Raw genomic sequence first — 21092 nt, forward strand, 5'->3', positions numbered from 1 at the left:
CAGTTTCTAGCCACTACAAAAAGGGCTTCCACAAACATTTTAGATGCACAAAATTTTATTTATTTATTTATTTTTATTTAATGGCCCTTTATTTATAGGTTATATGTATGGGTAACTTTACAGCATTGACAATTGCCAAACCTCTTGTTCCAGTTTTTCCCCTCCTTCCCCCCACCCCCTCCCTCAGATGGCAGGATGACCAGTAGATGTTAAATATATATATATATATATATATATATATATATATATATATATACATGTATATATATATTTTTATTTAATAGCCTTTTATTTACAGGATATATGCATGGGTAACTTTACAGCATTAACAATTGCCAAACCTCTTGTTCCATTTTTTCACCTCTTACCCCTCACCCCCTCCCCCAGATGGCAGGATGACCAGTAGATGTTAAGTACATTAAAATATAAATTAGATACACAATAAGTATACATGACCAAACTGTTATTTTGCTGTACAAAAAGAATCGGACTCTGAAATATTATACAATTAGCCTGTGAAGGAAATAAAAAATGCGGGTGGGCAAAAATATAGGGATTGGGAATTCAATGTAATGGTTTTTAGTCATCCCCCAGAGTTTTTTCACTGGGTGTAACTGGTTCAGTTCATTACTGCTCCATTGGAAATGATTTGTTTGATCTCATTGCTGAGAATGGCCAAGTCCATCAGAATTGGTCATCATATAGTATTGTTTTGTTGTTGAAGTATATAATGATCTCTTGGCCCTGCTCGTTTCACTCAGCATCAGTTCGTGTAAGTCTCCCCAGGCCTTTCTGAAATCATCCTGCTGGTCATTTCTTACAGAACAATAATATTCCATAATATTCATATACCACAATTTATTCAGCCATTTTCCAATTGATGGGCATCCACTCAATTTCCAGTTTCTGGCCACTACAAACAGGGCTGCCACAAACATTTGTGCACATACAGGTCCCTTTCCCTTCTTTATGATCTCTTTGGGATATAAGCCCAGTAGTAACACGATGCACAAAATTTTAAAATAAAAAGAGCAAGGTCTTTAGTGTTTAGAGTAACTTTTCTATGGAGGTTTTACAGAAAAGCAGGGAAACAAAGGATATAAGATGAGAAGATGTGTATGTCTAACTTGTGATAGATCATCAGTGTATAGCACATCCATTTGTATGACATCATGCATCCAGAAATAAAGAGAAGACCTGTCACCCATGAATGATCCCAGATTCTTGGTATTCTGGCACTTAAAGAAGTAATTTACTTGAGAGGAAATATTCTAGAAACACTGGTATTATTGAATCATTGTGGTAATGATATTAGGGAGGATACAAGGTTGTTTAGTCTGGGTGTTGCTATCAGTTGGCTTGCTCCATATAGTCCTGCTTATCATCAGATAAATATAATGTCTTATTTCCTTTTAATGTCAACCATAGGAAAAGGCAGACCTTATCACATACTTTCAACTCAGGAGCTTATGAAGGGATGACAACCTAACTTTGGCATTTCATTTAGACTGACAGAGACCCCAGGAGAAGACCCAGATCTTCAAAAATGTATGAAAAAGTAGCCTTGCCAAGAACAAAATAGCCTTAGCCTCTGACCATGGGCAGAGTACCAAAACTCACACAGTTGGAAAGAGGAGGAGGTCAACAGAAGAAAAATAATATTACAGATTTCCAAATTTGAAAAGAATCTTGATAGTTAATAAGCATTTATTAAGCACTTTCTATTTGCCAGATAGTGATAAAAAGGAAGTCAAAGAGTAGTTCTTGCTCTTGTGAAGCTGACATTCTGGTGGATGAACCAGCATATAAATAATTTAGCACTGTCTATCTATATATCCATATATCCACACATACACAGATATGTGCACACATGTGTGTAGGAGTATTTCTCCATTAAAAACTGAGGGACCAGGAAAAGACTCTTTTAGAAGATAGGATTTAAGATGAGTTTTAAAGTAAGCCAAGCAAGCAAAGAGGTCAGGGAAAGAGAAAATTCTAGGTATGAGATTTAATCATTATACAGATACAGAAAAAAATAGATGAAAATGTCATAAGTGAGGAGCAACAAGTGGGCCAATGTAGCTGACTCATAAATACATGGGAGAAAGTATTATGAAATGTAAATGCCAAATAGAGGAGACAACATTAGATCCTGGATAGAATATGAATATAATCCTATAAATAATACCATTGGGATTGTAGGAAGAGGATTACATAATTAGACCACACTTTAGAAAAACTCACTTTAGCAGCTGAGTAATGGATTAGAATAAGGAGAGATTATGAGAGGTTACAAGGTTACATAAAATGCTATTCAAAATCTTGGCAAAGATTAATAAGGACCTGATCAAGGGTGATGGCTATGTGAACACAGAGAAGGAGATATACACAAGTGATACTGTGAAAAGAGAAATCACAAGTTTTAATAGCAAATCCAATATGGGTTGCTGAGTAAAAATGAATAGCTAAATATTACACTGTGGTTACAAACTTGGGTAATTGGATGAAACCTTTAATAGCAACAGGAGAATTAGAAATCAGGGAGGTTGATTTTTGGGGGGAAGGGGCTAGAAGTGCAGAGGGGAGATAAAACTTCTATTTTAGACATATTGAGTTTGATATTTTAATGAGATCATTGACTAATTATGTGTGAATGACAGCTGATGATATGAGATCAGAGTTCAGAAGAGAGATTATGACTAGATATATAGATCTGGAAATCATCTATATAGAGATAATTGAACCCATGAAAACTGATGAGATCATCAGGCAAAATCTACAGAACAAAAGAAGGCCCAGGGATGAATCTTTGAAGGACACCAGTGGTTACTAGGAATTACATTAAAAAAAAAAAAAACAGCAAAAGAGATTAAGAAATTATTAGACAAATTGAACAACCTGGAGAAACTAGAGGAAGAAAAATCCAGAAAGACTTGATAAATAATGCCAAGTGTAATAGGTCAAGAAAGATGAGGATTGACAAAAAGCCATTAGATTTGATAAAAGATAATTGGTAAATTTGGAAAGATCAATTTTAGTTGATTGATAGTATCAGAAATTGCTGCAAAGGGTTTGGAGAATTAGAGGAGAGGAAGTGGATATTCTAAATGTAAGTGGTTTTTCTGACACTTAACAATGGGGAAAGAGAAATAAAGAAAGATAACTAGTAAGAATGTGAAGATGACGCAAAATTTTATTTCTTTGTTTGTAGTATGAAGATTTGCACATTTATTGGTGTCACTGAAAGACCCATAAACAGAGTAAGAGCGAAAATTAGAAAAAGATTGGAAATGATAATTGAATCAATCAGCAGCCATCTATTTTATTACAGATAAGAATGACCAATATCTAATGGTACATTCTAGAATTTTCCTGGAAATTGAACTCAAGCACACTGACGTAACAGTTTTCAATTCTATTTCATGTCCCCATTTTTTTTTTGGAAAGCTATTATAATAAATGATCATATAGCCTCCAGAAAATTGGAACATTTCTTCAGTTAAGTCATTCCACTTTGGGACAGATTCCATTGTTAAGAGGTGACCTCCCTCTACTTAAAACAAGTCAAAATGAGTTACCTATTATTTACAAAATAAACATAATCCTTCCTTCACAAGATATAACTTCCAATATTTGAAGCTATGTTTTCTTTCTTCTACTATAAACATTCCAATTTCTCCAATTTTTCTTTAGATGATATGAGCTTAAAGATTTTAATCAACCTAGTTACCTTCCTGTGAACACACTCCTCAATTCCTCAACTTATTTTCAATGTCTTTTCTAAACTGTGGAAACAAGAACAATATGTAATAATTCACATATGAACTGACCGAGGTAAAGTATATTGATATTATTGCCTTTTTATTCTTGAAGAGTAGGCTTGTCTCAAAGCAGCACAAAGTAGTAGCTTTTTAAGATTTCTTATCCATATTTCATCTGTTTTCCACTAAAATCCCTAAGTCTTCTCCAGACAAACTGTTTTCTAAATATGCCTCCTCTATTCTATTTTTGTGAAATTGATTTTTTAATTCAAAGGTAATAGATTTATTCTTATTGGATTTTATCTTATTAGATTCAGCACAAATCTAGTCTGTCAATATCTTTGACTTGATTTGTCAATATCTAGGACTCAATATCTTTATGACTCCTTACTATCACCTTTTATCATCCTACCATCTTTGTGTCATCTGTAAATATGTTAAATATAACATTAATATCTAGTCAAATAAATATAAATATATTAAAGACGCCCTGGTCAAGCACACATACCAGTCAAATAAGTTTTCCTTTGAGGCTGATATTGAACTATGACCATTCACCCACTTGCCAATCCACCCAATTGTATTAATCTAATCTATGTCTGCTAATCTTTTGCCTGTGATTAGTTTAATGTACATTAGCAAATGCTCTAGTAAGTATAGCTAAATTATAGTTATGATATTCCCCATATGATAGATATGATATATCATATAGATATGATAGTATGATATTTGCACATGTCAATGTACAGATCTTGTGAGAAAGGACTCATTATTGATAAAATTTCCCTGCCAATTTGTAATCATTATGTTATTAGAAAATAACATTATTAGAAAATGACACCTAGAAAGATATTTTCCTTCAAAGTGTCTTCTAGAATATATGAAGCCACTGAAGTTAAACACATTGACCTATAGACCATTTTCCCCCGACTTTGGCACAGCAAATAGAATATTGAACTTGAAGTAACGAAGAACTGAGTGTTTGTCAAAAGCATTAGCTATATGATTGTGTTCAAGTCTTAACCTCTCTTGAACTCTTTCTTCATGTATGAAATGGAAATAATAATAGCCGTTACTTCAGAGGGCCACTATGAAGCTCACATGAAAATAACTGTACAAGACTTTGTAAATGTTATATAATAGCTAATTGGTTATTTTTGAAAACTGAGATATTTGCCTTTCTTCAGTCAATGGCACTGCAGTTGTTCTCTTAGATATTTCCTCTTTCACTAAGAGTATCACAGCCATCTCATCTCCAGCTCTTTCCATACTTGAGAGTGTAACTATCTCATTTGGGCTAGGTATCTTAATTCCAATGATCATACTCAAACATTATTCCCCTTTTCTAAAATAACTATTTGGAATTTTTTTGGCAGTATACACTTTTCAAGCTCATTCCCTGACTACTTAAAGCTTTTATCCCATATTTCCTGCTCTTAAATACCAAGTTTTTTAGGGGCAGGTAGGTAGTATAATAGATAGAGCATTGCAAGTGCTACAAGTGCTCAATTCAAAAGACGTTCACTTACCAGCTAGGTGACTCTGGGTAAATCACTTAATCAATTTGTCTCAGTTTCCTCATCAGTAAACAAGGATAATGATAGCATAGTTGGGGGAATAAAATAAGAATATAATTAAAGAGCCTTCAGGAATATACTTGGCACATAATTGATTTTCCCCTCCCTCCCTGCTAACATTTCTTCCTTCCTTCCTTCCTTCCTTCCTTCCTTCCTTCCTTCCTTCCTTCCTTCCTTCCTTCCTTCCTTCCTTCCTTCCTTCTCCCCCTCCTCTCTCTCTGTTTTTCTAGTGATTATTTCCAACTATAAATAGAAATGGCCCGGGGCGGGGGGGAGAGGGAGGGGAAGAAATGTGATAAAGGGGAATTAGCCCTAGAAACACAGAACCTGAATCTAAACTGTTTCTATGTCCTCCCACATGTGTGACCCATGACAAATTACTCAATTTCATCTATAAAGGAATGTATTTGGAATAGATGAATTCTAAGATCTCTTCCTGGTCAGGATCCTATGTATTGTTGATGATGTTTGATGTTTGTATGACATATCTTAAGAGAATAATATCTTGTTCTTCCTAGTATTTGGTCACTAGGAGGTACTTCTTTGGGATGATGTTACAATTAAGTTTGGAAAGAAAACAACAGAAAAAAAATACTTAGAAAAATAAAGTAATACTATCTCTGTGTGTCATCAATGTTTCTCATAAAGATATGTGGATATAAATTCAGTAAGAGAAAGAAAACACTCCTAAAACTTATTTTTAAAAGTCTATTCTTTGATAGCAAATGGAACTAAGAATAAAAAGACAAAAAAGACTCTTCAGAAAAGCTAAATATTAAATATGCATTGTATCCCTTTAATCTGGGATAAATAAAACTTCATTTCAAATCATTAGTGTTTGAGTTATAATCCTATCTACCGGTTGGATGAGGCCTTTTGATGGCTTTAGCCTTCAATACCAGCTTTTTTTTTAAGTTAAAAAGTAGGCTCTTCATTTAGTATCACATTAATATTGCTTTGCTATTTACTGTGAATTCCACTCTCCTAAAAGAATCTTTCAAATTTACTCAGTCCAGCTCTTATTTTATTCACAGAAGAGTTTATCTCCTTGTCTTAATAGGAATCCCTTCTCTGCTAACTCACTTTTCTCCTTTTCCACAATTTGAACTTAAGGCTGCCTCTTTGAACTGAAGGCATATGGCTTCACTTGGTCTTCACTGCTTTTTTTATTAAGACTCTCAAGAAATGACTCATAAATCAGGAGTGCCTAAAGTGACTTGACATTTAAAAAAGACCTATGCCTCTTCTGGCCAACAGGGTGGGAGAGTAGATTTAAGCTTTAAGTGGTGCTTAAATCCACCAGGCCTGGAATGCAAATATGGCCTCAATCATCCACTCATGTGGATCTCAGTTTCATTGTCTAAAATGGGGATAATAATTAGATCTATCTCCCAGGGGTTTTGTGCGAATCTAATGAGATAATAATTGGAAAGTGTTTACTTAGCACAGTTTCTAGCAGATAGTAAATGTGAATAAATGTTAACTTATTTCTGGTAGGGTAACTGGACTGTGTAGAAGACCTCTCTTATTGAATTCAAATACAACTTCAGACACTTTCTGATTCTGTCACTTAACTTGTTTGTCTCAGTTCTTCCTCTGTAAAATGAGCTGGAGAAAGAAATGGCAAGCCACTTCAGTAACTTTGTCAAGAAAACCCCAAATAGAGTCATGAAGTGTCAGACACTACTGAAAAATAACTGGATGATGATGATGATGATGATTATAAAACATAATATAAATGCTAGCTATTATTTTTCCAAAATCCATTTGACAGAATAATTAGAGGTTGAAAGATTCCTCATACATATGTACTCACCCATTTTAACCATCTTCCTCTTTTTCCTCTTTCTTCAGTCTTTCCCATTCTACTGTTTATATATATATATATATATATATATATATATATATATATATATAATATACATATATGTATATATATTGGTATTTACATACAGATATGGTTATATCCTTCTCCATTTTTTATTCTTGGCCTTCTCTCTTCTTTCTGTCTCTGTTTTTCTTCATTTCTTTCTCTGCCTCTGTCTCTTTTTACCTTTCTGTATGTGTGTGTATTTTCCTGAAATCTCTGTTTCTGTCTATCTGTCTCCTTCTATATTTTTGTCTTTGACTGTATCTCTCTCCATTCTTCTCTGTGTATCTCTCTGTGTTTTTTTTGTCTCTCTATCTCTATTTTTCTTTGTAACTCTGTCTTTCTCTGTTTCCGTGTATCTTTCTCATCAAGGTTCTAATTATTCAGGAATCTCTTCTACACCATGCCTAAAATGTCATTTAACTGAAGACCTCCAATAAAAGGAAGCCAACTACCTCTTAAATGGACCTTTTATTAAGAGATAATTTAATTGTTAGAACATTAATCTTAAATTTGTGACTTTACAATTTCTACCTTTGGGTACTAGTTCTGACATCAGACATCAAGCAAAATGTCCAATCCCGCTTTACCTGATCATCTACCTATACTAAAATATGTTTATTATCCTCCCATACCTATTAAATCTTCTTTTTATTCTCAACTTTTCAAGAAATAATCTCAGCACTCTTTATCAACATCTTTATCATACTTTGTATAATCTATAGGTCCTTCCCAAACCATGTAGCTCAGAGGTTCCATGAATTTTAAATTATATTAACCATAAACCTTTCCTTAGAGGTTGGAATTATCTTTATAGGATTGTCAATGACATTATGATCCTAGTATAAAATTTAACATGTCATCTTAAAAATAAGTTTTTCCTGTGTAAGAAGACAAGATTGTCCCTTTGCTCTCTAGGTTTCCATTTCCTTTTACATAAAATAAAAATATATTATCTTAAAATATATTACATCTAATATATCTAATATGTACATACATACATATGTGTGTATGGCATATTTCACTAGATAGCAGGTGGTATCAGCTGATCTAAGAAATGTGTTCTTGCCATAAATACTTTTAAATAATGACTAATATTGAAGTAACATTAGTAATGCATCTACATAAAAGAAAGGGAAAACTCAGTGTTTAATGAATTAAAGGGAAGTCAATTATATCAAGGCTTAAGCCTTTGAGGAGGAAGGAGGAGAAAGAAGAGAAGGAAGGAAGAGGAGGAAGAGGAGGAGGAGGAAAAGAAGAAGCAAGAAAAAGGAGGAGGAAGAAGAGGAGAAGAACAAGGACAAGATGATGATGATGATGATGATGATGATGATGATGATGATGATGAAATGTGCATTGCTGGTAAATAGACGTATCTCATGTAGGAGAAAAAGTGAATGTTTGAAAGTAAGCCCTTAAAATGAAAAACATATTTTATTTTAATTTTTAGAATTTCACAGACCTAATCAAGGTAAAGCTAAAGGAAATGAATGTGTATAGTTTCTACAGAAAAGACTAGAATAATAGAAAATGGTTTTTAAAGCCATTTTTAGAATATCAGTATATAGACTTTTGTTAAGATAGATGCATAAAGAATGTTTGTGGCAACCCTCTTTGTAGCGACCAGAAACTGGAAACTGAGTGGATGCCCACCAATTGGAGAATGGCTGAATAAATTGTGGTATATGGATGTTAGGGTATATTTTTGTTCTGTAAGAAATGACCAACAGAATGATTTCATAAAGGCCTGGAGAGATTTACATGAACTGATGCTGAGGAAAATGAGCAGGACCAGGAGATCATCATATACTTTTAACAATGATACCATATGATGATCAATTCTGATGAACATGGCCATCTTCAACAATGAGATGAACTAAATCAGTTCCAATAGAGCAGTAATGAATTCAACCAGCTATACCCAGCAAAAGAACTCTGGGAGATGACTATGAACTACTACATAGAATTCCCAATCCCTCTATTTTTGTCTGTCTGCATTTTTTATTTCCTTCACAGGCTAATTGTACACTATTTCAAAGTCTGATTCTTTTTGTATAGCAAAATAATTGCTTGGACATGTATACATATATTGCATTTAACTTATACTTTAAAATATTTAACATGTATTGGTCAACCTGCCATCTGGGGAAAGGGGTGGAGGGAAGGAGGGGAAAAGTTGGAACAAAAGGTTTTGCAATTGTCAATGCTGAAAAATTACCCTTCATATATCTTTCAAATAAAAAGCTATAATAAAAAAGATAGATACATAATGAATTATGATTATTTTTGTAAAAGTAGGAAAAAAGTTTCTTCTATTTTTTTTTTCCTTAAGCCTATTACCCCTGAACCTATAAACACTAACAGAGGAATGTAAATACACTTACTCTGCATCTTCTGAATCAATGTCTCATTAAGGACCTTTTATTGAAGAAATCAATGCTTTCTTATCCCTTCTGTTCAGAATTTATAGGTCTCTATGACAAACACCTACTGGCAAAGTACCTTAGCAAACCTCTCACCTAGTATAATTGGAATTTAGAGGCCAATGACACATTTATGACTCTTCAAGTTTTTCCTCCTCCCTATTCTTTGACAATTGGCCAGATTCTAGATTGACTATTTGAATTTTTTCTTTCTCATTTTCTTTTTTTTTTTTTCATTTGTGAATGTTGTTTTGAAGAGGGTTGGATTGTACATGAGTGGTTTGTTTATTCACAAGATGAGATCAAACAATATCTTTCCATACAAACACTTTTTTTCTGTATGAATCTCTTCTAATAACACATTTAAAAAAAAGGAGAGGAAAAATATATTTTGAACCTAGTCCTGAATTTAAGGGGAAAACATTTTACCTAAGAAATTGAAATTAAGGGTACTCATGTGTCCTCCAAACTGAGTATTCAAATGAATACAAAAATTATTTCCTGTAAAAGTTTTCCAAACTTTTTTTAAGGAAAATTTCTAAGTAATGTTGCCTTTACCCAAAATTCAGTCCTTCACACTGCAGCTCATGATCTAGATCTTCTATTTTTGTCTTCTGTTCTTACCCCTGGGAATATCTAGACAGCTCTGTTCTAACCCAAATAGTCAGTCAATCTGTCTTTTTTGTTGTTCAGTCTTCTCAGTCCTAACTCTTCATGATTCCATTTGGGATTTTCTTGCGAGAGATACTAGAGTTATTTGCCTATTCCTTCTCCAGTTCATTTTGCAATATATCCCTATGATTTTACTCCAAGGAGGTAAAGCAAACAGGGTTAAGTGACTTTCTTAGTGTCATGCAGCTCATTAGTGTCTAAGAGTGATTTAGACTCAGAAAGATGAGTTTTCCTGATTTCAGGACTGGAATTCTACCTTCTGCACAACTAAGCTGCCCAGTTTTCTGACTGTACTTTGTGTTTGTCTCTCTGACTCTCAATTAATTAATACCTGATCCTCTGTTAACAAAATGATTTTCATCTGAAATCTTTTCCCTTGACATTCTTTCTAAATTCTGGAATTTTTTAGGAGATGGTTTCTGTTGGAATCTTTACTAAAGTGTTAAGACATTTCTTTACAAAGACATTGGAGTTAATTTAATCTTAAAGAATTATTTTGGGCCAGAACTTGAAACAAGATACTAAGTGGAACTGATTGAACAATGCTTGTGTTCACATCTTTAGAGAGCTCAAGTATCTAAGTACTCAATGGAGTTCACACGAGAGTTCAGGGCTAGTATGAGAGCTGAATTCACACCTCCCTTAGGACCAGAGAGCACTCTGGGAGATAACCTGTAATCCCTGCCTCAAGAAGGCGGAGTTAATTTTTGGGAGATCACATAAATGAAGGAAGCTCTTGGAGTGAAAGAATTTCTCCGGAATATCAACAGGGCTCTGAGAAAGAACACTCGGGAAGAAGAAAAGACTACTCGCCACAGACTGGAGATTGAGAAGCCACAAGTCGGAGCTGACTGGAGACTGATGAAAGCAGAGGCAAGAGCCAAGGACAAAACTACAAGATCTCTTGGAGCCAGGCAGTGAGATAGGCCTCAACTAACCGGGCTAATTTGTAAGGAGAAATAAACGTTTGCAACTTTTGCCAGCTGGCTGAGATTTCGAAGTAATTATTTATTTCAACTAAGACTAAGGCTGCCTTCCCAGGAAAACCACCACAAGTTTCCTCCTGATGGGATGACATACCCAACTATCATTTCCACTTCCATTTGAAATTTCTTGCATAATCCCAAATCACTGGGACTGGATAGGTAATCAAAATATTTCTTGCTCTTCATTGTTACTTCCAAACTCTCAGCATCAAAGAGTTCTTTGAGGTTCATTTAATCCATATCTATTACTGACTCAAGATCTTAGCTCTTATCTACTGATCCCTAAGGCACCCTCCTTTTTATCATAGGTCAATTCCTATTTTATGGTCTTTCTCTCTTCACCAATTGTTGATCTAATACCAAAAATTCAACATACAGTTTGATGTTTTCCTAAACAGGATAACTTTATAGTCCTCATTTTAATCACTTTACTGAACAATTCAACTATATATAGAAATGGTCAAATCATTTAACTGGCTTTTACCACAAATGTTTCACTTTCATGTTCATGAACTGTGTTGTTCATTTATTTAGTAATATTGCATCATTATTTTTTCTTCTGCCTTATGATTATTTAACACTATTCCTTATTCTTATCACAACCTCCAATTCTTTTACCCTTCAGTTCTTTAGTTCTTTTCTTCTCTATGTGATCCATTGGTGAACTAATTCAATCTTACACTCACTTCTATACTCAATTCCTTTGCCCTCTTATCTTACTTCTCATCTTGCCTTTCAAAGTCCAAAGTTTATAGTGAGAACTAATCTTACATACCCTTTGTCTTTATCTTATTCAGATGCTATTAGATTTGAAGAAAACAAATTATGCTATGTCCACTCTCATATTCACTAATATTCACTACAGTAGACTATCCAAAACTTTTTAAAATCTTCCATCAAACCTTGTATATCACCTTCTCCCCACATATCTTTCCACAAAATACCTGTCTCACTATTTAACTTTTTAAAAACAAATGTATGAGCTGAGATCCCACTTCTCCCTTCCACATAATTATGCAATATCATTTTATAGCCTTGCATTTTCTACTCTTTGACCCATCTCACAGAAAGAGATAGCCTTTCATTTTTCCAAGACTATCTAAAATAGTCTATATCTATTGATTCTATATCATTCTATCTTTTCCAGTAAATTGTCCTCTCCACTATTCCGACTCTGTCACTGATCTTTAACCTCTCCTTATCTGCAGGTCTGCTTCCATGATGCCTATAAATACTATCTGTTAATGATTGCTCTGCATCATTCTTTCTTTTAGTAAGCATTTGAGAAAGATGTCTAAATTCAGTACCTCTCTTTTTTTCCACTTCCTCTCTTCTCATTTTCTTGTAAACTATCTACAATATGGGATCTGATCACATCATTCAACTGGAACTGCTATGATCTCTGAATTGTCAAATTTATTTTTTTTTCTTTACCTTCAGACTTCTTGATATCTCTGTAGCCTTTCACAAGTCAGTCACTATTTTCTTCTTGATATACTCTTCTTACTAAATTCTTGGTGACAACTGTTCTTACCAGGTTTTCCTTCTTCCTGTCTGACTGTTCCTTCTCAATGTACTCTATTAGATTTTCATCTGGTTCATAGATGCTAATTCTTGGTATCCAAGGCTCTTTATCTCTCTCTCTCTCTCTCTCTCTCTCTCTCTCTATATATATATATATATATATATATATATATATATATATATATATCACTTGATGATATCCCAGTACTTATTAATTTAATTATCATCTCCATAAAAATGGTCTATTTGTCTAAAACTCTCTTTCAACATCAGGGATAAAACCTTCAACGACCTATTGGATATGTAGAGCTGATTCATGTATAGATATCTGAAGCTCAATATGTCCAGAATCAAATTTATCTTTGCTCCAAACCCTTCCTTCTTTTGAACACTTTCATGTATGGCAAGTATACAGCCATCCTCCTAGACACTCAGACTGCCAAACTAGTCTGTTTAGTTTCCTAACCCTCATCCTACATATCTAATGTATTGCCTACTTCTATTGATTCTACTTTCACAATAATTTTAATTTGTACTTATTTCCCTTCTGTTTGTCTTTTAAATCTCCTAAACATTTGGTCTAATCCTACCATTCAAGTCTTCAAATACTTTCCTCCCCTCCACATACTCTGTTTTTCAGGGTTACTGGTTCCTTTGATTTTCCTAACATATAATATTCCATCTTTATGAAAATCAATCTACTGTCTCTGTGCCTTTTCCCTCACTGTCCACCATACCCAAATGTTTTCATTCCTTCTTTTATCCTCCCAGCTTCTTTCAAGTCTCGGCTAAAACCACAATTTCTGCATATAGGAAGAAAATCCTGGGCTTTTCTAGAGCCTTCTCCTTAAGATCACCTCCCATTTCTGATTTGATATTGCCCTCTCTCCCATAAGAATGTAAGTTATTTGAGGGAAAGAACTATATTTTTTCCTCATATATCCTATGTTTAACACATTAGTAGGTATGTGAGAAATGAGATTGTCAGAATTTCATGCCGATTTTTGATTAGATACAAGGGTGTATGACAGAAGGAATGAATGGGGGAGCTGTATTAAGAGATAACTTAGTGTCTGCTTAGTTAAAGATAACTTTCTTTTGACTTTACATGTTATTTTAAAATTAATCTCCTCATGGTGATAGTGATCATGTGGGCTCATATAAAAGTTATAAAGAACAGAGAGGGAATATCCCAGGAAAAGATAGATTGAGAAATGTATGTTTTTTATCTAATGACAAACCATAAAGGATTTTGGATGGAGAATGGAATGCAGGTATGGAGTATTAAGAGATAAGTTACATCTACTTACTTAAAGGTAGACCAAACCTACTTAAAAGGGAGGTGAGAGCTAGACTGTAGGGATCTTGAATGTCTGGCTAAGGACTTTATCTGATAGACTACAGAAAGAAGAGTGATATGAGAAAGTTACACTCTAGGAAGTCTAATTTTGTAGTAGTTTTTAAAAATAGTTAGAATGGAGAGAGACTAAAGGGCAGAGAAATTAACCAGAAAATTACTGCTATAAAGTCATGAGTCTGGTAATAACATTTTGGACTGAGTTAAAAAAAAATGGGAATGCAAAGGGAGTAATAATTTAAAACATTACAAAGTATCAACAGGATTGAATCAACCACTGGATAATAGGAGGGATAAAAAGAGAAATGGAAGATGATTTAGAAGAGTGACTGCAAGAATGACAGAAGGAAGAGGAAGTCGCTGTAATTACCTAATTTTGCAGAGAATAATTGCAAGGCTTATAGAAACAAAATCATAGAATATAGAGCTAAAGAAATCTTAGAAAGCAAGAACCTTGGACTTAAGTTGATAGCTGAACATACAAGTGAAATTATTTGGCTGACAATCATAGATGCAGAAATGGTATTGGTAAGAATAAAGATATAACCATGGAAGTACTCAAAATAAAGAACATTACTAAAACTATAAATATGAGTGGGATATGAGAGATTGTGATAGAATGAGAATTAAGAATGGGACCTTGTGCTGATACCTAAACCAGGGAGGGTGAAAACAGAGAAAGAAAATTATAGAACAATTTCCCTAATGAATATTGATGCAAAAATCTTAAATAAAATATTAGTAAAGAGATTGCAGACAGTCATCCCAGGATAATACACCATGGCTAAATAGGATTTGTACCAGGAATGCAGGGCTGGTTCACTATTAGAAAAACTATTGGCATAATTGACTATATTAATAACCAAACTAACAAAAATAATATGATTATCTCAATAGATGAACAAAAAGCATTTGATAAAATCAAAAAACCATTCCTATTAAAAACACTAGAGAATATAGGAATAAAGGAAGTGTTCATTAAAATAATTTGTAGCATCTATTTAAAACCATCAGCAAGAATTATATGTAATAGGAACAAACTAGAACCATTCCCAATAAAAAATGTTAGCTTTGTCAATAAGAGAAGAAAAAGAGATAAAAGAAATTATAGCATGTAGTGAGGAATGTAATTATCACTCTTTGAAGATAATATGATGGTATACTTAGAGAACCCTAGAGAATCAACTAAAAAACTATTAGAAACAATTCACAACTTTAGTAAAGTTTCAAGATACAAAATAAATCCACATAAAATCATTAGTATTTTTATATATTAATGGCAAAGTTCAACAGCAAGAAATAAAAAGAGAAATTTTATTTAAAATATCCATCAATAATATAAAATATTTGGGAGTCTATCTGCCAAGGCAAAGTCAGGAAGTATATGAACACAACTATAAAACACTTTCCATACAAAATAAGTCGGATCTAATCAGTTGGAAAAATATCAAGTCCTCATGGGTAGGCTGAGTGAATACAATAAAAATGACAATACTACCTAAATTAATCTAATTATTCATTGCCATAATAATCAAACTCCCAAGAAATTGTTTTACAAATCTAGAAAAAATTATAACAAAGATCATCTGGAATAACAAAAGGTCAAGAATTTAAAGGGAATTAATGAAAAACATGCAAATTGAGGTGGCCTAGCTGTGCCAGACCTAAAACTATATTATAAAGCAGCAGTCATCACAAACATTCAGTACTGCCTAAGAAATACAGTAGTTGATCAGTGGAATTGATTAAATTTACAGGACAAAATAGTCAATGACATAGCAAACTAGTACTCCACAAACCAAAAGACCACAGCTTTTGGGATAAGAACTCACTGTTTGACAAAAACTACTGAGAAAATTGGAAACTGGTATGGCAGAAACTAGTCATTGACCCACACCTAACACCATATACCAAGATAAGGTTGAAATGAATTAAAGATTTAGACACAAAGTGTGATATTATAAGCAAATTAGAAGAACAAAGCACAGTTTATATGTCTCAGATTTGTGAAGAAGAAGGTGTTGCCAAAGAACTTAAGTTCATTATTGAACACAAAATAGATAATGGTGATTATATTAATTTAAAAAGATTTTGTACAAACAAAACTAATGCAGACAAGATTTGAAGGGAAGCAATAAATTGGGAAAAGATTTTTACAGTCAACGACTCTGATAAACGACTCATTTCTAAAATATATAATTGACCCAAATTTATAAGAATTCGAGCCATTCTCCAATTGATAAATGGTCTAAGGATATGAACAGAAAATTTTTAGATAAAGAAATTGAAACCATTTCTTACCATATGACTAGGTGCTCTGAATGAGTATTGATCTGAGAAATGCGAATTAAGACATCTCTGAGGCACTACTACCTCTCATATTGGCTAAAATGACAGGAACAGATACTGATGAATATTGGAGAGGATGTGGGAAACCTGGGACACTGATACGTTGTTGGTAGAACTGTGAATGGATCCAACCATTCTGAAGAGCAATTTGGAACTATGCTCAAAAAGTTATCAAGCTGTGCATACCCTTTGATCCAGCAGTGTTACTACTGGGCTTATATCCCAAAGAGATCTTAAAGGAGAGAAAGGGAACCACATGTATAAAATGTTTGTGGCAGCCTTTATGTAGTGTCAAGAAATAAAACTGAGTGCATGTCCATCAGCAGGAAAATAGCTGAATAAGTTATGGCATATGAATGATATGGAATATTATTGTTCTTATAGATCAGCAAGATGATTTCATAGAGGACTGGAGGGACTTAAATGAGCTATTGTTAAGTGAAATGAGTAGAACCAGGAACTCATTGTACATGGCAACAAAAGATTATAAGATGATCAATTCTGATGGACCTTTTCAACAATGAGAAGATTGAAGTCATTTCCAATGATCTTGTGATGAAAAGAGCCATCTACATGCAGAGAGAGGACTGTGGGAACTGAATGTAGATCAAAATATGGCAAATGCACTCTTTTTGTTGTTGTTTGCTTGCATTTTATCTTATTTTTAAAAATTTGATTTTTCTTGTGCAGTAAGATAATTATATAAATATATAGGCATATATTAGATTTAACATATATTTTTACACATTTAACATGTATTGTATTACTTGACATCTGTGGGGGAAAATTGGATAACAAGATTTTGCAAGGACTAATTTTGAAAAATTATCCTTGCATATGTTTTGGAAATAAAAAGCTTTAATAATTAAAAGAAAGAACTGGACCTTGGGAAATGAATGAATGAATAGATGGATGGGTAAAAGTTTCCATTAAGTGCTTATAGGTACTGTGCTAAGTTCAGGAGAGAAAGAGAGACAGAGACAGAGAGAGATTGATTTACAAAGCTAATAGAGCTTATATTCTAATGATGAATATGTGTTAACATGTAGAAGACTACCTAAGGTAGTCATTGCTACTAACACACATGTACAGATATCAATTACCTATAAAACAATTTTTAAAAGGGTTGCTAAGTTCTGAATTTTAAATTCTATCCCTCTTTCCCTGTGGCCCTCCCTTCCTGCCTCAGATGATAAGCAATCTAATATATGTTATACATGTGCAATTACGTAAATTACTTCCATATTTTTCTATTTTGTGATAGAAAAATAAGGTTTTAAAAGAATTATCCCTCAATTTCTAATTTTTAGCCAACATAAAAAGAGTTGCTTATAAATATTATTATACAAAGAGGATCTTTGCCCTTTTTATCTCCTTGATATAGTAATGGTAATAACTAGTATATGTAGTAATGATAATATATATTATACAATATATATTAATGATTTTATACACACACACACACACATACACACACACACACACATATATATATATATATATATATATATATATATATATATATATAGTAATGATCTAGTAATGGTATTGCTGAATCAAAAGATATCCACAGTTTTATATCTCTTTAGGTATAGTTTCAAATTGCTTTTCAGAATGGTTGGATCAGTACACACCAATAGTTCATTATTGTTCCAGTTTTCCCACATCCTCTTTATCATCTATTATTTTATTTTTCTTTCTTATTACCCCATCTAATAGGTGTGAAGTGAAACTTCAGAGGTTGTTTTAATTTGCATTTAATTTAGTGATTTAAAGCATTTTTATATAACCTAGATAGCTTTGATTACTTTGTCTGAAACTGACTGTTTATAGCCTTTGATTATTTATCAAATAGGAAATTACTTCTCTTCTTACAAATTGGATTTAGTACTCTCTCTCTCTCTCTCTCTCTCTCTGTGTGAGTGTATATATATATATATATATGCATATATATATGTAAAGATGCAAACTATATGTATATGTGTGTAACAAGTTTTTTATTAGAGAGGTTTGCTTTATAAAATTTTTTTCCCAGTTTTTTTGCTTTCCTTCTAATTTTAGCTGCATTGCTTTTGTTTAAAAAGGATTTGGCCTTTTTGATCTTATGAAATCAAAATTACCTGTTTTACATTTAGCAATATTCTCTATCTCTTGTTTGGTTTTCTTTATTCATTGATCTGATAGGAAATTTACCCATGCTCTTCTTTTTAAAAGAAAATAGGCATTTAAAACTAAATATCTACACACATATATTATGCATTACATATTAACATATAAAAAGGCATACATCTAAAACAATATTAATATGTGTGTATGTGTGCATATACGATATTATGAAGAGTATAAAACCCTTCAGAATTTATAAAGAAACAAGGGTGGAGGGGAATAGGGCAACGTGGGGTATAAAGGTGTGCAGATTAATAGGATAGGGATAAGGAGGGAAGTAAAGCATGGTAGACACGCCTGTATGTGTATGTAGATATATGTGCATGCATATATGTGTGTGTATGTGGTTGTATATATATATATATGTGTGTGTGTGTATATGTGTGTGTGCGTGTTTGTGAGTATGTGTATAATTCCTTATCTAATCCATTCCCAATATGAGTACGTTTTCAGAATTACCAGTCTTTCTCCCCATCTAGTAGCTCTGTGTCAGTTCTTCTATATCTCATTCATATAAAATAATTATTTTTGCCTTTTCCTAGATGGTTTTGCTTTTTAGAGAAGATCACACTTAGCTCTGCCCCAGTTTCTCTTTTGTACTACCCAATTACTTTTTTTTTTTTTTTAGTCTATCAAATCTCTGTCAGGTGGTAAGAAGTATGTTTTTTTTTGTTTTTTTTTAATAGCCTTTTATTTACAGGATATATACATGGGTAACTTTACAGCATTAACAATTGCCAAACCTCTTGTTCCAATTTTTCACCTCTTACCCCCCCACCCCCTCCCCCAGATGGCAGGATGACCAGTAGATGTTAAATATATTAAAATATAAATTAGATACACAATAAGTATACATGACCAAAACGTTATTTTGCTGTACAAAAAGAATCAGACTCTGAAATATTGTACAATTAGCTTGTGAAGGAAATCAAAACTGCAGGTGGGCATAAATATAGGGATTGGGAATTCAATGTAATGGTTTTTAGTCATCTCCCAGAGTTCTTTTTCTGGGCATAGCTAGTTCAGTTCAATACTGCTCTATTAGAAATGATTTGGTTGATCTCGTTGCTGAGGATGGCCTGGTCCATCAGAACTGGTCAACATATAGTATTGTTGATGAAGTATATAATGATCTCCTGGTCCTGCTCATTTCACTCAGAATCAGTTCGTGTAAGTCTCTCCAGGCCTTTCTGAAATTATCCTGTTGGTCATTTCTTACAGAACAGTAATATTCCATAATATTCATACACCACAATTTATTCAGCCATTCTCCAGCTGATGGACATCCATTCAGTTTCCAGTTTTTAGCCACTACAAAAAGGGCTGCCACAAACATTCGTGCACATACAGGTCCCTTTCCCTTCTTTATAATCTCTTTGGGATATAATCCCAGTAGTAACACTGCTGGATCAAAGGGTATGCACAGTTTGATAACTTTTTGAGCATAGTTCCAAACTACTCTCCAAAATGGTTGGATTCGTTCACAACTCCACCAACAATTCATCAATGTCCCAGTTTTCCCACATTCCCTCCAACATCATCATTATTTTTTCCTGTCATTTTAGCCAGTCTGACAGGTGTGCAGTGGTATCTTAGAGTTGTCTTAATTTGCATTTCTCTGATTAATAATGAGTTGGAGCATCTTTTCATATGACTAGAAATAGTTTCAATTTCTTCATCTGAGAATTGTCTGTTCATATCCTTTGACCATTTTTCAATTGGAGAATGGGTTGATTTTTTATAAATTAGAGTTAATTCTCTATATATTTTGGAAATGAGGCCTTTATCAGAACCTTTGACTATAAAAATATTTTCCCAGTTTATTGCTTCCCTTCTAATCTTGTCTGCATTAGTTTTGTTTGTACAAAAACTTTTCAGTTTGGTATAATCGAAAGTTTCTATTTTGTGATCAGTAATGATCTCTAGTTCTACTTTGGTCATAAAGACCTTCCCCTTCCACAGGTCTGAGAGGTAAACTATCCTGTGTTCCTCTAATTTATTAATAATTTCATTCATTATGCCTAGCTCATGAACCCATTTTGACCTTATCTTGGTGTACGGCGTTAAGTATGGATCAATGTCTAGTTTCTGCCATATTAATTTCCAATTTTCCCAGCAATTTTTATCAAACAGTAAGTTCTTATCCCAAAAGCTGGGATGTTTGGGTTTGTCAAAGACTAGGTTGCTATATTTGTTGACTGTTTTATCCCTTGAACCTAATCTATTCCACTGATCAACTAATCTATTTCTTAGCCAATAACAAATAGTTTTGGTAACTGCTGCTCTATAATATAATTTTAGATCTGGTACAGCTAGGCCACATTCATTTGATTTTTTTTTTCATTAATTCCCTTGAAATTCTTGACATTTTGTTTTTCCATATGAACTTTGTTGTTATTTTTTCTAG

Source organism: Sarcophilus harrisii, chromosome 6, assembly GCF_902635505.1.
Source record: "Sarcophilus harrisii chromosome 6, mSarHar1.11, whole genome shotgun sequence".
Taxonomy (NCBI): Eukaryota; Metazoa; Chordata; class Mammalia; order Dasyuromorphia; family Dasyuridae; genus Sarcophilus; species Sarcophilus harrisii.